Consider the following 21,499-nt stretch of genomic DNA (forward strand, 5'->3'; position numbering starts at 1 on the left):
TAAGTTGCAGTTGAGTTTTAACCCCAGCCTAATCATGGGACAACAGTCTTTGGACTGTGGGAGGAAACCAGAGCACCTGGAGGAAACCCAAGCGTTTATAGGAAGAACGAACAAACTCCTTACAGGTAGCAGTGAGAGTTGAACCCGGGTCCCGGGTACTGTAGAGCATCGTGCTAACCACAACACTACTGTGCTGTCCCATGGAGGGCTATGTAGGAAGGAAGGGTTAGATTGTCTTTAGAGTCGGTTAAAAGGTCAGCACAACATCGTGGGCCGAAGGGCTTTACTGTACTGGACTCTTTTATGACCTACGTTTCATGGAGGTACAGTGAAAATCCTATCTTGCATACTGTTCATACAGATAATTTAATTATAACAATGCATTGAGGTAGTCCAAGTGACAACACAAACTCAATGCAGAATAGAGGGCACCCGTATGGGTCCTAGCTATGCCTGCCTTTTTGTTGGGTTTGTGGAACAATCTATGTTCCGTGCCTATTCTGGTATCTGCCCCCCACTTTTCCTTCGCTACATCGACGACTGCATTGGCGCTGCTTCCTGCACGCATGCAGAACTCGTTGACTTTATTAACTTTGCCTCCAACTTTCACCCTGCCCTCAAGTTTACCTAGTCCATTTCCGACACCTCCCTCCCCTTTCTAGATCCTTCTGTCTCTGTCTCTGGAGACAGCTTATCCACTGATGTCTACTATAAGCCTACTGACTCTCACAGCTATCTGGACTATTCCTCTTCTCACCCTGTCTCTTGCAAAAACGCCATCCCCTTCTCGCAATTCCTCCGTCTCCACCGCATCTGCTCTCAGGATGAGGCTTTTCATTCTAGGACGAGGGAGATGTCTTCCTTTTTTAAAGAAAGGGGCTTCCCTTCCTCCACTATCAACTCTGCTCTTAAACGCATCTCCCCCATTTCACGTACATCTGCTGTCACTCCATTCTCCCGCCACCCCACTAGGAATAGGGTTCCCCTGGTCCTCACCTACCACCCCACCAGCCTCCGGGTCCAACATATTATTCTCCGTAACTTCTGCCACCTCCAACGGGATCCCACCACTAAGCACATCTTTCCCTCCCCCACTCCCTCTGCATTCCGCAGGGATCGCTCCCTACACAACTCCCTTGTCCATTCGTCCCCCCCATCCCTCCCCACTGATCTCCCTCCTGGCACTTATCCGTGTAAGCGGAACAAGTGCTACACATGCCCTTACACTTCCTTCCTTACCACCATTCAGGGCACCAAACAGTTCTTCCAGGTGAGGCAACACTTCACCTGTGAGTCGACTGGGGTGATATACTTCGTCCGGTGCTCCCGATGTGGCCTTTTATATATTGGCGAGACCCGACGCAGACTGGGAGACCGCTTTGCTGAACATCTATGCTCTGTCCGCCAGAGAAAGCAGGATCTCCCAGTGGCCACACATTTTAATTCCACATCTCATTCCCATTCTGACATGTCTATCCACGGCCTCCTCTACTGTAAAGATGAAGCCACACTCAGGTTGGAGGAACAACACCTTATATTCCGTCTGGGTAGCCTCCAACCTGATGGCATGAACATCGACTTCTCTAACTTCCGCTAGGCCCCACCTCCCCCTCGTACCCCATCTGTTACTTATTTTTATGCACACATTCTTTCTCTCACTCTCCTTTTTCTCCCTCTGTCCCTCTGAATATACCTCTTGCCCATCCTCTGGGTCCCCCCCCCTTGTCTTTCTTCCCGGACCTCCTGTCCCATGATCCTCTCATATCCCCTTTTGCCAATCACCTGTCCAGCTTGTGGCTCCATCCCTCCCCCTCCTGTCTTCTCCTATCATTTTGGATCTCCCCCTCCCCCTCCCACTTTCAAATCTCTTACTAACTTTTCCTTCAGTTAGTCCTGACGAAGGGTCTCGGCCTGAAACGTCGACTGCACCTCTTCCTAGAGATGCTGCCTGGCCTGCTGCGTTCACCAGCAACTTTGATGTGTGTTGCAGAATAGAGGTTACAGTTATACTGTAGAGAAAGTGCAGTGCAGGTGGACATTAACAAGGCCATAACTAAGTAGTTTGTGAGGTCAGGAGTCCATCTTATTGTACAGCAAGTCTGTTCAATGGTCTGATAACAGCGGGGCAGAATCTGTCCTTGAGTCGGCTGGTATGTGTATCTTCTACCTGATGGGAAGGGAGAAATGAGGGAATGTTGTAGAGATCTTGCCTGGATTGGAGGACTTTCGTTCTGTGGAGAGATGGTATAGACTCGACTCATTTCCCCTAGAGCAGAGGTGGTTGATGTTTCAGATCGAATCTCTGCGTCAAGACATAACGTTCGTATGACCACTCATTACTGACCTTCACAACAATGACAACGATGGGTGATTCGACAAGAGATTCCTACTGGTTTAGAGCCACAGAGTCCGTACAGCACCACTGCCCTTCAGCCCATCTAACCTATGCTGATTTGGTCTTATGCTTCATTCCATCTGCCTGCGGCCGAACCATGCCCCTCCCATCCAAACTTCTCTTAAATGCTACAAATGAACCTCTATCCACTGGCAGCTCATTTCACACTCCAACCACCCTCTAACTGAAAAATCTCCCCTCATGTTCCCCTTAAATATTTCACCTTTTAAACCCAAACCCGTGATCTCTAATTCTAGCCTCACCCAGCCTGTGTACATTCACCCCATCTATATCCCTCAGGATTTTGTAAATGTCTGTAAGATCTTCCCTCATTGTAAAGTCCTAACGTATTCAGTCTTGTCCTATAATTGACGTGTTCAAGTCCTGGCGGCATCCTTGCAAATTTTCTCTGTACTCTTTCAATCTTATTGACATCTTTTCTGTAGGTAGGGGATCAGAACGTCACACAATACTCCATAATCGATCTCGCTGATGTCTTAAACAACTTCAACATAAAATTCCAACTCAATATCCTGATTTATGAGGGTTAATGTGCCAAAAGACCATAACACAATAAGACATAGGAGCAGAACTAGGCCATTTGGTCCATCAAATTTGCTCTGCCATTCCATCATGATTGATTTATTATCCCTTTCAACCCCCATTCTCCTGCTTTCTTTCCGTAAAAGTTTTCTTTATGACCCTGAATTCTCATATGCAAAAACCACATCTCCATGAACAAAATTGCAGAAGACATTCTCCAGGGTAGAACCATAGAGTCCTGGATCACAAAGCACAGAAATAGGTTCTTCAGCCCTTCTAGTCCATGCCAAATTAGTATTCTTCCCAGTCCCATTGACCTGCCCGCCATTCCTCTCCCATCCATGTACTTATCCAAACTTTTCTTAAATTTAGAGGATATTTAGATTATGACACGCAGTCCTCTTTCACTGTCATTTAGTAATGCATGCATTAAGAAATGATACAATATTCCTCCGGTGTGATATCACAAAAAAAAGGACAAACCAAGACTGAAAAACTAACAAAACCACATAATTATAACATATAGTTACAACAGTGCAACAATACCATAACTTGATGAAGAACAGTCCATGGCACAGTAAAAAAGTTCAAAGTCTCTCGAATGTCCCACATCTCACGCAGACGGGAGAAGGAAGAAAGCTCTCCCTGCCATGTCCAACCACAGTCCGACTCTGAGTCGTCCAAAAACTTCGAGCTTCCAACCAGCCCTCCGACACCGAGTACCGAGCACCATCTCTGCCGAACGCTTCGACTCCAGCCTCGGTCACCAGCAGCAGGCAAAGCCGGGGATTCTGGGGCCTTCCCTCCACAGATTCTTGACTGCACAGTAGAAGCGGCAGCGAACCGGGCATTTCAGAAATTTCTCCAGATGTTCCTCTGTGCCTTCTCACGTCTGTCTCCATCAGATCAGAATTGCGCATGGTACCCTATTTAACAAATACCATATCATTTCACCAGAGAGCTGCGCGTGCTGCGTCGCGCTGCCATCTTCTCCTCCCGCCTGAATTGGAAGACTTTAGTTATGGGGAGAGATTGAATAAACCTGTTTCCACTTTAGTTTTCCTCTAGCCAGAGGGTGGAACTCACTGCCACAGATGGCTGTGGAGGACAATTCATTGGGTATATCTAAACCAGAGATTGACAGGTTCTTGGTTACTAAGGGTGTCAAAGGTTACAAGGAGAAGGCAGGAAAATGGAGTTGAGAGGGATAATAAATCAGCATGATGGAACGGCGGAGCAGATTTGATGGGCTGAATGGCCCAATTCTCCTCCTATGTCTTATGATGCTATGGTCCTACAGAGAAAGGGGGCTGGGGTTGGGGGGGGTGGTGACCGGATAGAGGCCCACTTAGGCTCAATGGTCAAAGCTGCTGAGCCAGAGCAATCCGATTCATTAAACTGCCAAACTTAAAACAAAAGATGAAAACAGAGCTGGTTTTGCTTGAAGCCAAGGTTTGGAGGGCAACCAGTCTGCATCCAATAAAACAACCGATAGATAAGAGACACATCAGAAACTGGGTGCCTCCGACGCATCCTCGTCGGGTCCGCTCTCCGAGATTGAGACTGATACTCCCCAGAGAGGCGGATATATCAAGTTCAGCCATCTCTTCAAATCGGAAAGGAAATGCAGCAAGATACTAAATTAAATCCGCTATTGCGTCCTCTCAGTTACTTTCTGTTGACAAGGTCCAGACTCGCTTTAGTCTCCACTTGGCAACCGGGCTCGCGCTGTCTGTGATTCTCAGTACGTTGACATACTGCACAAGATGAAAGGAAATGAAAATTTGAAGATAATTATTCCCAAAATAAAGATGGCTTGATACACCCCTGGGTCATGGGCACAATAAGTTAAACAGCTCCCTGTGTCAGTCTCTGATCTATCACACTCCTCACCTCTGAAACCTCTCATCCCCCACACACCTCCCAGTCCCTGGTACATGTGTACCGTGTACCTACACAGGGAATCCCAATCACAGTTATAGAAATGTACACATACACACATTCTTAATCATTGGTGCACACACAGATAAATGTGCTCCAAGTCTCCCTATCTCCTCCATTCACTCACATACCTCCCTGCTGCCGTCCGTAAGGAGTTTGTACGTTCTCCCCGTGACCGCGTGGGTTTCCTCCGGGTGCTCTGGTTTCCTCCCACAGTCCGAGACGTGCTGGTTGGTAGGTTAATTGGTCATTGTAAACTGTCCCGTGATTAGGCTGGGGTTAAATTGGGGGATTGCCTGGCAGCACGGCTCAAAGGGCTGCAGGGGCCTATTTCATGGTGTAGCTCAATAAATAGGTAATACTCACACACAATCCCAATCACAGGCGTACACAGATATATGTAATCCGAGTCTCTCTCTCTCTCTCACACACACACACAGTCCTAATCACAGTCACACCAAATACAGTGAAATATGCAAACAATAGCAATCACAGTCACAGACATCCCACATACACACAGAGAGATAAATCCCAATCTCACACACAGACACAGACATACAAAGGTGTATTTATCACCTATTCTGACTGCACTCAACCTAACAGTCATTCTGGGCTGTTTCACAGGACCCTTGGGTTCACATTGTTGGATGTAGAGTCACATAAAGGCAAGGGCCGGTAAGCACGGAAGATTTTCTCCTCTTGAACGGCATTTGCAAGACTATGAAATGATGCTCCACTACAATAAGACCATAAGGCGTAGGAACAGCATGAGGCCATTTAGCCCATCAAGTCTGCTCCGCCATTCATTCATGGCTGATCCTTCTATCCCCCCTAGCCCCACTCTCTAGCTTTCTCTCCATAACCTTTGATGCCGTGGCCAATCAAGAACCTATCAAGCTCTGCCTTAAATACACCCAACGACCTGGCCTCCACAGCTGCCCGTGGTAATAAGTTCCACAAATTCACTATCTCTGGCTAAAGAAATTTCTCCGCATCTCTGTTTTAAATAGACGCCCCTCTATCCTGAGGTTGTGCCCTCTTGTCCTAGATTCCCCCACCATGGGAAACACCCTTTCCACTTCTACTCTGTCTAGGCCTTTCAACATTCGAAAGGTTTTATTGAGATCCCCCTTCATCCTTCTAAGTTCCAGTGACTACAGGCCCAGAGCTATCAAACATTCCTCGAATGATACCCTTTCATTCCCGGAATCATCCTTGTGAATATCCCCCGAACCCTCTCCACTGCCAGGACATTTTTTTCTTAGATGGAGAGCCCAAAACTGTTGATGATACTCAAGATGAGCCCTCACCATTGCTTTATAAAACCTCAGCATCACATCCTTGCTCTTGTATGTTAGACATCCTGAAATGAATGCTAACATTGCATTTGCCGTCCTCACCAATGACTCAAACTGCAAGTTAACCTTTAGGGTGTTTTGCACAAGGACTCACAAGACCCTTTGCAGCCCAGATTTTTGGATTTTCTCCCTGTTTAGAAAATAGTCCGTACATTTATTTCCTCTATCAAAGTGCATGACCATGCATTTTCCAACTTTGTATATCACTTGCCACTTTCTTGTCCATTCTCTTAATCAGTCTGTTCTTCTGCAGGCTACCTGTTTCCTCAACACTACCCGCCACTCCACCAATCTTTGTATAATCTGGAAACTTGGCAACAAAGCCACCTATTCCATCATCTAAATCATTGATATACAATGTAAAGAGAAATGGTCCCAACACCAACCCTTGTGGAAAACCACTAGTCACTGGCAGCCAAACAGAAAATGGTCCTTTTATTCCCACTCACTGTCTCCTATTAATGAGCCAAGGCTCTAGCCATGCCAGTAACTTCCCTCTAACATCACAGGCTCTTAACTTGGTAAGCAGTCTCATGCGTGGCAGTGTGTCAAAGCCTTTTTTAAAGTCCGAATATGCATTGCATCCCCTTTATCTATCCAACTTCTAATCTCCTTAAAGAATTCCAACAGGTTCGTCAGGCAAGATTTTCCCTTAAGGAAACCATGCTGACTTTGTCCTATCTTGTCCTGTGTCACCATAACCTCATCCTTAATAATTGACTCCAACATCTCCCCAACCGCTGAAGTCAGGCTAACTGGTCTATAATTTACTTTCTGCTGCCTTCCTCCTTTCTTAAACAGTGGAGTGACATTTGTAATTTTCCAGTCCTGAGTTTTGAAAGATCATTACTAATGCTTCTACCATCTCTACTGCGACCTCTTTTGGAATCCTAGGGTGCAGTTAACCTGGTCTGGTGTACCTTTAGGTCTTTCGGCTTTTTGAGCACCTTCTCCCTTGTAATAGTAACTGCATTCACTTCTCTTATCTTCTCTCACACCCTTCAGCATCTGGCACACTGCTAGCGTCTTCCACAGTGAAGACTGATACAAAATACACATTTAGTTTATCTGCCATCTCTTTGTCCCCCATTATTATTTCTCCAGCCTCTTTTTCTAGTGGTCCTATACCCACTCTCATCTCTCTTTTATTTTTCGTATACTTGAAAAAGCTTTTACATCCACTTTGATATTGTTTGCTAGCTTGCTTTCATATTTCATCTTTTCTATCTTAATGATTCTTTCAGTTACTTTCTGTAAATTTTTAAAAGCTTTGCAATCCTCTATCTTCCCACTAGTTTTTGCTTTGTTGAATGCCCTCTCTTTTGCTTTTACATTAGCTTTGACTTCCCTTATTTGCCACGGTGGTAGTATTTTGCCATTTTGAGTGTTTCTTTGTTTTTGGAATACATCTATATGCACCTTCCTCATTTTCCCCAGAAACTCACGTCATTGTTGCTCTGATGTTCTCCCAGCCAGTAAGGAGTTTATATGTTCTCCCAATGACTGTGTGGGTTTCCTCTGGCTGCTCTGGTTTCCTCCCACATTTCGGAGATGTACGGTGTCATCATCCTGCAATCCTCTGTGACTTGCCATCGAGCATTTGGCTTCAGGGTTTCTCGAGCACCTGCGTTTACTAATTGTTAGAGCCGTTAAGCCCAGGTGCTTTTGGTTTAATCTTGTCAAGGTAATTGTGAGCAGCATATCTTTTCCCGTTTCCATAATTATTTAAAGGGGACCCTCATTGTGCTCTGTTAAGCAGAGTCCTTGTGTTGAGAATGATTTGTTTCGCCATGTTGCTTGGTCATACCTCCGATGCTCTGTTGGTATACCTATGTCTAACTTTTGTTTGCAACTCTTCACTGTTCCTCTGACCCTGGGCTGAGTCGTCACTGGAGCTCTCCGTGACAGAGGTAGTCTGCCGTTCCTCTGCATGTGGGTGCAGTCCTGCGAGCGTGCACCGTGACACGACGAGTTAGGGTTAGTAAGTTGTTGGCAATGCTATGTTGGTGCCAGAAGCGTGGCAACACTTGCAGGTGACCTCCTCCCCAGCATATCCTCGGACTGTGTCGATCGTTGATGCAAAACGGAACATTTCACTTTGTGCTTTCATATTTCAATGTACAGTACATGTGACAAATAAAGCTAATCTTTCTTCTGTTCTACCTCAGTGCTCTGTGTTGTGTATGGACAGTCTGCAAGACAAGCCTTTCACTGTATCTCAGTACATGTGACAATAATACTTATGAACTCACTTTCAAGGATTCTTCATCTCATGTTCTTGATATTTATTGCTTTTCTTTCTTTCTTTCTTTCTTTCCACAGTTTGTTGTCTTTTGCACATGGATCGAACACCCAAGTTGGTGTGATCTTTTATTGATTATGTTATGGTTATTATTCTATAATGAACTTACTGAGAATGTCCCCAAGAAAATGAAACTCAGGGTTGTATGTGGTGACATGCACGTACTTTTATTATAAGTTTACTTTGAACTTTGAATTTTAATAAGCCAATTCCAATACCAATTGGTGAGCCATATAGCAATCCTGTAGCTTGATGAATATCATTTTTAAAAACAGCTGGTTTCTTTAAAACAAAAATCCAATGACCAGCTAAGCTTTACGTCGACCATTGTGATGAAGGGATTTGAACTCAGATCTTCAGGTCTCCGAACTTCAGCACAGACCTGTGTCCACATCACAGATCAACACAATCTGACTGATTAAACAACAACAACTTAGATTCGCATAGCACCTCATGAGAAGTAGGTGCTCTAAGAGGATGGGATGGAATAAAATTTATCTCCAAGCCACCTTAAGGACAGACTGAGGTGTGGGTTTCGGGGATATCAGAAAGGAAGAGAGGAAGGAAGGTTTGGGGAGGAGAGAACCTTGGCATCAGAAGGCACATGACCATCAAATGGTTTATCAATTAGTTTATAGACGCAAGATACGATGAAAAATGCTAAACTGATTTCCCAACCTACAGACTCACTTTCCAGAACTCTATAACTCTTGATCTCACTATTATTTATTTTAGATTTGTTTTCTTTTGCACATTGTTTTGTTGTCAGTCGTCATTTATGTTTTGTTTTTCATACATTCTATTGTATTTCTTTATTTCCCTGTAAATGCTTGTGAGAAAATGAATCTCATGGTCATACACGGTGATATATTCGTAACTTCACTCACCTCAACTCTGAACTGACTCCACAACCTACGGACTCGCTTTCAAGGACTCTACAACTCATGTTCTTAGTGTTATTGTTTTTATTTCCACAACCTGTCTTCTTTGTACATTGCTTGTCTGTCAGTCTTTGTTGTCATAAATTCTATTGATTTCCTTTATTATCATGTAAAGTAAATGAATCTGAAGGTAGTACTGTATATGATGATATACACTCAGTGGCTATCTTATGAGCTACCTCCTATACCTAATAAAGTGGCCATTGAGTGTATGCTCGTGTCTTCTGCTGATGTAGTCCATCCACTTCAGATTCGACATGTTGTGCTTTTCTGCCACTCACTGGATATTTTTTTCTTTCTCGCACCTTTCTCTGTAAACCCTAGAGATGGTTGTGCATGAAAATGACAGGAGGTCAGCAGTTTCTGAGACACTCAAACCACCCCATCTGGCACCAACAATCTGTCCACGGTCAAGGTCACTTAGATCACATTTTTCTCCATTCTGATGTTTGGTCTGAACAACAACTGAACCTTTTGACCCTGTCTGCAGGTTTTTATGCATTGAGTTGCTGCCACATTGATTGGATACTTGTACCTAAAAAAAAAATGGCCACTGAATATACATCAGGAAATTTGCTGTTTTGTAGCAGCAGTGCGGTACAATACACAAAAATTGTCATCAGTTATGAACAAAATAAATAGCACAAAAGATGAATAGTGAGGTAGTGTTCATGGGTTTATGGAACGTTCAGAAATCTGGTAAATCAAACAAGTGACCGACTTGGGGAGAAATGCTCATCTCTCTCAACGAAGCTACTTTCCTGGTGAAGATTTCACGAGGAACAAAGTGAACGAGGAAAGAGTCTGAAGACTTGGATTCTACATGCACAAGTGACCAATGAAGATGTCACTATGTTGAAAAGAAGAAGTCAGGCGGTGAGAATCAGCTTTCTGGTTTTGTCTCTCAGCAGTGAAACGCAAGGACGTGATGGGGACATGGCCAGCCCACACCATGAGCAATGATCGGCACAAAGTTTAACACACCTGTTAACTACACAGTCAGAGTGTAGTTTTACAGTACTGTGCAAAAATCATAGGCACATATATATAGCTAGGGTGCCTAAGACTTTTGCAAATACTGCAGTAATTTTATGCATTGCACTGTACTGCTGCAAAAAAAAACGAATTTCATGACATATGTGAGCAATGATAAACCTGATTCTGATATGGGTCTCTGGTGTGGACTGAGAGTGGGAAGGGGACAGTGAGAGAGGGAAATCACGGTTGGGAAAATGGGAAGGGGGAAGGGAGTGGGAAACAGCAGAGAGACCTGTAATGATCAATAAACCAATTGTTTGGAGTCAAATAACCTTACCTGGTGTCTCAGGACTGGGTGTACAACCCCACCACCCCTGGCACTCCTTCTCTGCCACCTGTTCCACACCCCTCCGGCGGTGCTCCACCCTCACCATTCCCAACATCCTTTGCTCCCGCCAGATTTACAAACGCTCTCCACTCCACGTTGACAAATACAGTCCTGTGCAAAAGCCTTAGGCACCCGATATATATATATATATATATATATATATATATATATATATATGCGTGCGTGTGTGTGTGTGTGTGTGTGTGTGTGTGTGTGTGTGTGTGTGTGTCTCTAAGACTCTGGCACGATACTGTACATACCACCCACAGAGATGGTTAGAATACATCAGTACATTGAGCTGTACAAAGAGAAAAACAAGAACAGAATGCAGGAAATCATAAACACAAGAGATTCTGCAGTTGCTGGAAATCCAGACAAGCACACACAAAATGCTGGAGGAACTCAGCAGGTCAGGCAGCATCTACGGAGATGAATAAACAGTCGACTTTCAGGCCGAGGCCCTTCATCAGGGCTGCAAGAAGGGGGGAAGACACCAGAATAAAAATGGGGGGGAGGGGAAGGAGGGCAAGCTAGAAGGTGATAGGAGAAGCCAGGTGGGTAGGAAAAATAAAGGGCTGGAGAGGAAGGAGCCTGATAGGAGAGGAGAGTGGACTGTAGGAGAAAGGGAAGGAGGAGAGGCAACAGAAGGAGTTGATAGGCTTTACAGTTTCTCGGGGTCATCGGCAGAGCAGATGCCGTAGCAACCCATGATGTAGCTGGATAGGATGCTTTCTATGGTAACTCAATAAAAATTGGGAACATAGAATATACTGTCGAAAGTACAGATCAGTACAGGTTCTTTGGCCCACAATGTTTTGCTACCCTTTTAACCCACTCTAAGATCAATCGAAACCCTTCTAGCATAGCCCCCCCATTTTTCTGTCATCCATGTGTCTATCTAAGGGTTTCTTCAATGTCCCTAGTGTAATCCCTCTTAGTTACATACACACAAAATGTTGGAGGAATTCGGCAGGTCTGGGTCCAGCCAACATCTGTGGGAAGGAATAAAGGGTCGATGATTCGGGCCAAGACCCTTCAGCATGCTGTATTTCCTCAGCTTTCTGAGGATGTAGAAAGATGGTGATCTCTCTCAACCACGGTATCTATATGGTTGGACTAGATCATGCTTTTGGTGAGACTTATACCTAGGGACCTGAATCTCGCCACCATCTCTTCAGCACCACCGACACGCAGAGGCAAGCCCAACTTGCATTCCTCCCCCTCCCCCTTATTCTGGCTTCTGCCCCCTTCCGTTTCAGTCCTGATGAACGGTCTCTGCTCAAAATGTCAACTACTTATTCCCCTCCATAGATTCTGTCTGACCAGTGTTTTGTGTGTGTTATTCTGGATTTCCAGCATCTGTAGAATCTCTTGTGCTTATGTTGTGTGCCCAACCCTGCTTCCTGAAGTCAATGGCCAGCTCTTTTTCTAAACATATACTGAGGGGTGTGATGCTGGGAATACAGATTCTAGAAGAGGCCTGAATTAATGTCGGGCATTTTAAAACAACACTCAGCTTTAAGGTGGGGGAGACAGGACAGTTTGTGAACCTTCAGATCAGTTCCCTTCTTGGCAACATATGTGACCATTTCACACAACCATAGCTCCATCTACAGGACTCAACCAGAACACACCAAAAACTTCAAATTAGATCTTAAATGTTTAATATCTCAGAATACAGCTTTCCAATCTATAACAGAATTGTTTTACTGGGTCTTGATGAAAGTTCTCGGCCCAAAATGTCAACTGTTTATTCATCTCCATAGATGCTGCCTGACCAGCTGAATTCCTCCAGTATTTTGTGTGTGTTGCTTTGGATTTCCAGCATCTAAACAGAGAGTTTTATTTGTTATCTGTACATCAAAACATTCAAAGAAATATGTTGATAAAATCAGCAAGGATTGTGCTAAGGACAGCCCGCAAGTGTCACCAAGCTCCTGGCGCCAACATGGTAGACCCACAACTTAATAACTCTGACTCATACAGCTTTGGAATGTGGGAGGGAATTGGAGGACATGGTCATGAGGAGAATGTACTCACTGCCCATTACGCTGCTGGCACTTAGGGCAACAATGAAGGTCCTCCTTCTCTGACGGTGTTCGGGGCTTCCTTCGTTGTGTCAGCTTTCACTACTGTCAGTCAGTCATGCAAGTCCCAGGTGGAGACTCAGGAATACAGTCACACTCAGATGTGGAAAGATTGTTCATTGCTGTGTCCATAACAATTTTGTTTGACCAGTCAGGGTTGTTAGCCCTGAGCTGAACCCCCAAACCTGGAGGACTGGTGGACTCTTAGTCTGATCTTACCCTTTGACCTGTTTGACATGGGTGACCCTACCAAGAGCCAAGCATAAAGCCCCGACTCCAGCCAACACAGCTCTCTGGCTCATTGAGGCATGTAAGCCTCCAAACCATGGAGGATGGGGACAGTGTTTAAGTTCCTTACAAACAGCAGTGGGAATCAAACGTCACTCTCACAGGCAGTGCTGCAGAGTGTGGTGCTGTGTTGTTTAGTAATTGTCTTATTGTAACGATTCCTCATACCTCTGGCCACTCATCTGTCAGTGTTACCACAGTCGCTGCTCTTCACTGCGTCCCTGTGGAGATACAAACCCATGGGGATTCACATAGCTTTTAATACAATCCAGTTCATACCCAACGCAGGACCAAATACACAAGATAGCAATGCAAACTCTGGGTGAGAAACAACTTGGGCACCCAGGCTGAAGAAAGCGTTCATACAAAAAGATCAATCCTCATCTATTTTTCTCCGGTCCTGGGGAAGAACCTTGGCCCAAAATGTCGACTGCCCTCTTTTCCATAGATGCTGCCTGGCCTGCTGAGCTCCTCCAGCATTTTGAGTGTGTTGCTTGGATTTCCAGCATCTGCAGATATTCTCTTGTTTGAGGTATTTATATTTCTTTCTTCATTTACAAGACCTCAGCATTGCTGACAAGCAAGATGCTACCAGCTGGCTTCGAAGAGGTGATATAGAACCTTGAACATAGAACACCACAGCCCAATACAGTACAGGTCTTTTGGCTCACAATGTTGTGCCGACCTTTTAACCGTCTCTAAGATCAACCTAACCCTTCCCTCCCACATAACCCTCCATTTTCCTGTCATCCATCGCTTATCTAAGAGTTTCTTAAATGCCTCTAGTGCATTTGCCTCCACCACGCCCCGGCAGGGTGATCAAAGCACCCACCACTCTGTGTAAAAAAACCTGCCTCTGACATCTCCTCATACTCTCCTCAGCAGGGTATAGCCATTGAGGGATTTGAAAATAAGAGTTTTAAATACAGTCTTCTGGCTAATCAAAGTATGGAAAAATGTTTGTGGTTTGAACATAGAGCAGAGTACAGGCCCTTCAGCCTGCAGGTTGTGCCAAAGATCAAACCAACCCTTCCCTCCCACAGAGCCCTCCGTTGTTCTATCATCCACGTGTCTTTCTAAGAGTCTCTTACATATCCCTAAGTATCTGCCTGTACCACACCCCCTCGGCAATGTGTTCCACACACCCACCTAACGAATTAAACTGGATTTATTTATCACGCGTACATCGATAGAAACAGTGCAATGTGTCATTTGTGTTAACAACCAACACAATTTAAGGATGTGCTGGAGGCAGCCCGCAAGGGTCACCACGCATTCCGGCGCCATGGTAACATAGTGGTTAGCGGGACATTATCAGGGTGTCGGAGTTTGGAATCAACTCCGGCACCTTCTGTTAGGAGTTTGTACGTCCTCCCTGTGAATGCTTAGGTTTCCTTTGGGTGCTTCAGTTTTCTCCCACAGTCCAAAGATGTCCTGGTTGACTGGTCATTGCAAGTTGTCCTGTGATTAGGCTGGTATTGAATAGGCGGGTTGCTGGGCCGTGTGACTCGTTGGGCCAGAAGGGCCTGGTGACCCCTTACACCAGATGCCCCTGACCATGGCGGCTGGATCATGAACTTGTGAGATGGTGTTGAAGAAGTCTTTGTGAGTTTTGTTTCAAACTCAGGAAATTTATTATCAAAGTATGTACAATAATATACTACCTTGAGATTAATTTTTGCAGGCATTTCAAATTTCAACGTACATTTATTATCAAAGTATGTATACATTATACAACCTTGAGATTTGCCTCCTTACAGGCAGTCACAAAACAAGAAAGACAAAAGTACCCATTAAAAAAAACCCATCAAGCTCCTAATGTGCAGAGAGAGAGAAAAAAAACACAAATCATGTAAACAATAAAAGCAAGCAACAGCATTCAGAACAAAAGTGACCCTATAGATGGGAAGCCCAGAGCAGGCATGTACAGGAAAATAAAGAAATACAACAAAATTTACACAAACCTGTACATAAACAAAGACTGCAAACAACCAATATGCAAAGAAATGCAAATAGTGTAAATAAAAAATAAATAATACTGAGGAAATGAGTTGTAGAGTCCTGGAAAGTGAGTCCATAGGTTGTGCAATCTGTTCAGAGTTGTGGTCAGTGAAGGTATCCATTCCGGTTCAAGAGCCTGATGGTTGAGGGGTAATAACTGTTCCTGAACCTGGTGATGTGGGACCTGATGGTTGAGGGTAATAACTGTTCCTGAACCTGGTGGTGTGGGACCTGATGGTTGAGGGGTAATAACTGTTCCTGAACCTGGTGGTGTGGGACCTGATGGTTGAAGGGTAATAACTGTTCCTGAACCTGGTGGTGTGGGACCTGATGGTTGAGGGGTAATAACTGTTCCTGAACCTGGTGATGTGGGACCTGATGGTTGAGGGTAATAACTGTTCCTGAACCTGGTGGTGTGGGACCTGATGGTTGAGGGGTAATAACTGTTCCTGAACCTGGTGGTGTGGGACCTGATGGTTGTAGGGTAATAACTGTTCCTGAACCTGGTGGTGTGGGACCTGATGGTTGAGGGGTAATAACTGTTCCTGAACCTGGTGGTGTGGGACCTGATGGTTGAGGGGTAATAACCGTTCCTGAACCTGGTGGTGTGGGACCTGATGGTTGAGGGGTAATAACTGTTCCTGAACCTGGTGGTGTGGGACCTGATGGTTGAGGGGTAATAACTGTTCCTGAACCTGGTGGTGTGGGACCTGATGGTTGAGGGGTAATAACTGTTCCTGAACCTGGTGGTGTGGGACCTGATGGTTGTAGGGTAATAACTGTTCCTGAACCTGGTGGTGTGGGACCTGATGGTTGAGGGGTAATAACTGTTCCTGAACCTGGTGGTGTGGGACCTGATGGTTGAGGGTAATAACTGTTCCTGAACCTGGTGGTGTGGGACCTGATGGTTGAGGGGTAATAACTGTTCCTGAACCTGGTGGTGTGGGACCTGATGGTTGAGGGGTAATAACTGTTCCTGAACCTGGTGGTGTGGGATCTGATGGTTGAGGGGTAATAACTGTTCCTGAACCTGGTGGTGTGGGACCTGATGGTTGAGGGGTAATAACTGTTCCTGAACCTGGTGGTGTGGGACCTGATGGTTGAGGGGTAATAACTGTTCCTGAACCTGATGGTGTGGGACCTGATGGTTGAGGGGTAATAACTGTTCCTGAACCTGATGGTGTGGGACCTGATGGTTGAGGGGTAATAACTGTTCCTGAACCTGATGGTGTGGGACCTGATGGTTGAGGGGTAATAACTGTTCCTGAACCTGATGGTGTGGGACCTGATGGTTGAGGGGTAATAACTGTTCCTGAACCTGATGGTGTGGGGCTCAAGGCTTCTGCACCCTCTTCCCAATGGCAGGAGCAAGAAGAGAGCATGGCCTGGATGGTGGGGGTCCTTGATGATGGATGCTGCTTTCTTGTGACAGCGCTCCTTGTAAATGTGCTCAATAGTGGGGAGGGCTTTGCCTGTAGTGATGGACTGGGTTGTGTCCACCACTTTCTGTAGACTTTTCCATTCCTGAGTTGTTGCAGATGGTACATACTGCAGCCACAGGGAATCACTGATGGTGAATCAGAATCAGGTTTATTATCACGGAGTGAAACGTTATGAAATATGTTTGTCATAGTACCGTACAGCACAGAAACAGGTCCTTTGGCCAACTCGTCAATGCTGACCAAGGTGTCTTCATGAGCAAGTCCTATGTGGAATGACACCGTATCAAAGATAGCTTAGCTCTTGGTAGGGTCACCCATAGCAGTAAGGGCAAGAGGGAGGTCCCAGACCAATGATTAAGACCTCAACAGTGGAGCTGGTGGAAGATGATGACACATCACAACGGCTGTGAAGATGAAGCAAGACGGGTCCCCAGTCACCTGGCACTCCATCTCACTGGACCCTGATCCCAATCTGTAAAGGAACGTGTGGTGGCTCCCTGTGCATCAGTCACCCCACCTTAAACAAGCATCTCCATTAAGACAATATGTTGTGTATTTAATATTCCAATAATATTTGAGCAATACTGTAAATACATTATTTGATTCAGAATTTTTTTTGTGTAAATTATTCATTATGAGTTATCTATAAGAAGTTCGTTAGTGGCATATATTATTACACCACCCTGTGCATGCCTCACTAAATGTCAAATGAAGTAGACAAGATATATCCAACTCCTGTGTTTGTTTTCGATTAGTTTTTGGAGTTTGAAAGCATAAGGACAGCTCCTTGGGAGAACATCATACTCAATTCGAGTAATTGCACTGCCATGCACTGGACTGCAGGAGGTTACAAAGGGTCATAGACACAGCAAGCTCCGTCAGGGCACAACCATCCCCACTGTTGAGGACATATTCAAGAGCTGTTGCCTCGGGAGAAGGCACCCATCACTATGGACCCTCATCGCCCGGGACACGGCCTCGTGTCATTATTACCATCAGGCGCACAGTCGACCATTCAGGAAGACACACATTCAAAGATTCAAGAACAATATCTTTCCATCCGTCATCAGATTTCTGAACAGTCAATGAACACTACCTCATTGTTCCTTTGTTACACTATTTATAACCATATAACCATATAACAATTACAACACGGAAACAGGCCATCTCAGCCCTCCTAGTCCGTGCCGAACTCTTACTCTCACCTAGTCCCACCGACCTGCACTCAGCCCATAACCCTCCATTCCTTTCCTGTCCATATATCTATCCAATTTTACTTTAAATGACAACATCGAACCTGCCTCAACCACTTCTGCTGGAAGCACGTTCCACGCAGCTACCACTCTCTGAGTAAAGAAGTTCCCCCTCATGTTACCCCTAAACTTTTGCCCTTTAACTCTCAACTCATGTCCTCTTGTTTGAATCTCCCCCACTCTCAATGGAAAAAGCCTATCCATGTCAACTCTATCAAGTCCCCCCTCAACCTTCTACACTCCAAAGAGTAGTAGTATATTTATAGCAACTGTCCTACACCTACGCTCTGTCCGCCAGAGAAAGCAGGATCTCCCAGTGGCCACACATTTTAATTCCACATCCCATTCCCATTCTGATATGTCTATCCACAGCCTCCTCTACTGTAAAGATGAAGCCACACTCAGGTTGGAGGAACAACACCTTATATTCCGTCTGGGTAGCCTCCAACCTGATGGCATGAACATCGACTTCTCTAACTTCCACTAATGCCCCACCTCCCCCTCGTACCCCATCCATTATTTATTTATATACACACATTCTTTCTCTCATTCTCCTTTTTCTCCCTCTGTCCCTCTGACTATACCCCTTGCCCATCCTCTGGGGTTTTTTCCCCCTCCCCCTTTTCCTTCTCCTGTTCCATGATCTTCTCATATCCCTTTTGCCAATCACCTGTCCAGCTCTTGGCTCCATCCCTCCCCCTCCCCCTCCCACTTTCAAATCTCTTACTAACTCTTCCTTCAGTTAGTCCTGACGAAGGGTCTCGGCCCGAAACGTCGACTGTACCTCTTCCTAGAGATGCTGCCTGGCCTGCTGCGTTCACCAGCAACTTTGATGTGTGTTGCTTGAATTTCCAGCATCTGCAGAATTCCTCGTGTTTGGTATATTTATAATATATTTTATGTCTTGCACTGTACTGCTATCGCCAAACAACACATTTCATTTGGTGATAATAAAACTGATTCTGATCCTGAGTTTGTTTAATTGCTTGAATTTTAATTCTCTGCTGGGATCTGTACACTTCCCAGGATGTCCCAGGGTGGAATGCTTTACTGTGTGGGTGGGAAAGGGGCATATTCTGCTGTGGTTGTTCTGATGAACATTGTGGGACATGCTATGACCTGAGTGCATGGAGATGCTTGTGGGCTGCCCTCAGCACATCCTTGACCATTTTGGTTGTTAATGCAAATAACACATTTCATTGTGTGTTTCAATGTACACATGATAAGTAAATAAATCTGAACAGTGCAGGTCTCTGGTTACTGGTTCAGTAACCTAAGCTATAGAACTCCTGTAATAGTTTGATGAAAATGTCCAACAAATCCAAAATACAAAGGGGCCTTCTATACCTGGGGAATAACAGTCCCTCCAATTATTTCTCACAGCTGCATGGACCAACCATTGCTCTGAGCAGGATTTTTTTCACTGTCAAGTCAAGTCAAATTTATTTATATAGCACATTTAAAAACAACCCACGTTGACCAAAGTGCTTTACAGATCAGAGCAGAATAGCTAAAATTACCAATTCGAGAAACACAGACACAACCAATAAGGCAAAGAGCTTATAGGCACAAAATAAACAACACAAGGGCCTAGGCATAAGCCAAAAATCTGCCACATCAGGAGGATTCAAACACTGGCAAATAAAAGTAAGTTTTGAGCCTGGATTTAAAAGAGTCGATGGAGGGGGCAGATCTGATAGGGAAAGGAATACTGTTCCACAGTGTAGGGGCTACAATAGCAAAGGTGCGGTCACCCCTGAACTTAAATTTAGATTGTGGGACAGCCAGGAGCCCCAAGTCAGCCGACCTGAGGGACCTGGAAGTAGAATAAGGGGTTAGAAGGTCTGTGATATAAGAGGGAGGGCAGCCCATTTAGGGCTTTATAAACAAACAGGAGAATCTTAAAATCAATTCTGAACCGCACTGGCAGCCAGTGGAGGGAGGCCAGGAAAGGAGTAATATGGTCCCTCTTCTGGGCACCTGTCAGGAGCCTGGCTGCGGCATTCTGGACCAGTTGCAGACGGGACAGGGATGACTGACTAATCCCAGTATACAGGGAGTTGGAGTAGTACAAGTGGGAGGATATAAGGGCGTGGATGACTTTCTCAAGATCTTTGAAAGAGAGAAACTGCTTGATTTTGGCAATAGTACAAAGCTGGAAAAAACTGGCTTTTACTACTGCATTAACTTACTTGTCGAGCTTAAAGGCGGAATCAAATATCACACCAAGGGATTTAACATGGGGTTTGACAAGGATGGACAGGTTACCAAGACTGTTGGTAATCACTTTGATGGAGTCAGGGGGGCCAAATAGGACAACTTCAGACTTGCCTTCATTCAGCTGTAGGAAGATTTGTGCCATCCAACACTTTATATCCTCAAGGCAGTTCATGAGGCTGGCTAGATTTGACTGGTCATTTGGTTTTAGAGGGAGATAAAGCTGTGTGTCATCAGCATAATAGTGGAAAGAAATGTGTTTTTGAATGATTTGGCCGAGGGGAAGCATGTATATAGAGAAAAGAATGGGACCTAGGATGGAACCTTGTGGGACCCTGCGGGAGAGACTAGCTGGGGGAGAAGAGAACTTGCCTATGTTGATGGAGAAGCTTCTATTTTTGAGGTAGGATGTGAACCAGTTCAAGGCAGTGCCATCAACACCAACCCTGTACTGGAGAAGGTCTATTAAAATGGCATGATCCACAGTATCGAATGTTGCGCTGAGGTCAAGAAGAATTAGGATGTCAGAGTCACCTGAGTCGGTAGAGAGGAGCAGGTCATTGTACACTTTCAGCAGGGCAGACTCTGTGCTATGATAACCCTTAAAACCTGACTGAAATCTTTCCAAGATGTTGTTTTGGTGTAAGTAGGGCAGCAATTGACTGAGAATAACCTTTTCGAGAACCTTTGACAGGAATGGAAGTTTAGAAATAGGTCTGTAGTTACTAGGTAAGTAGGGTCTAAGTTGGGTTTCAAAACTGCGCAGTATATTATTTTTTTTGTATATTAATTAGTTTATATTAATTAATTTGAGTCAGTATATTAATTAATTTTTTTTGGTAATATGTGCATCAAACAAATACAAACCACAACTCACAAGTAAACAATGTCAGGCAGTCAAAACAACTGACAGGCACAATGGGAAAAATAAAATGTTTTGATTAGATGGTGTCAGCGTTCAGCAGGCCGGTGGTTTAATAACAATGAGCTACTGACTAACATTCTGTGTTTATTGTTACAATTTGCTGCAATTTGAAACACGAACACTGCAAATACATTGAAGTTCTAAAACGTTTCAAAGAAAAGGTTATGGTGCATTTATTATTTAGAAAATTTATGGCTTATATTTATTAGCACCTAATTAATTACAGGGTATATCACAATTATATTAGCATAGATGTCAAAATTATTACCATGATATAAAAGAAAATTCCAGCTGTGAGGCAACAAAGGCTATGTGCATGGAAATATTTCAGTTACTGTGTGGCCATGTACACTCCCTCAATAGTCATCATCATCACTACATGTCATGTCGTATGACGTGGGTGATCATGGTCTCATAACCATGATCGTTCTTGGCAAATT

The 21,499-nt window shown here is 44.6% G+C and overlaps 1 protein-coding gene across 1 annotated transcript in view; it reads right to left on the minus strand.

Annotated features, from left to right (window-relative positions):
- Nucleotides 1–13,361: 13,361 nt before the first annotated feature.
- The window catches only part of eefsec (eukaryotic elongation factor, selenocysteine-tRNA-specific), a 491,014-nt gene continuing 482,876 nt past the window's right edge, over nt 13,362–21,499 (minus strand). Inside the window, exon 8 of the mRNA XM_072280243.1 lies at nt 13,362–13,442. The gene's annotated coding sequence lies outside the window, so the exon portion shown is untranslated. The remainder of the gene's footprint in view (nt 13,443–21,499) is intronic.

Source organism: Mobula birostris, chromosome 16 (assembly GCF_030028105.1).
Source record: "Mobula birostris isolate sMobBir1 chromosome 16, sMobBir1.hap1, whole genome shotgun sequence".
Lineage (NCBI taxonomy): Eukaryota > Metazoa > Chordata > Chondrichthyes > Myliobatiformes > Myliobatidae > Mobula > Mobula birostris.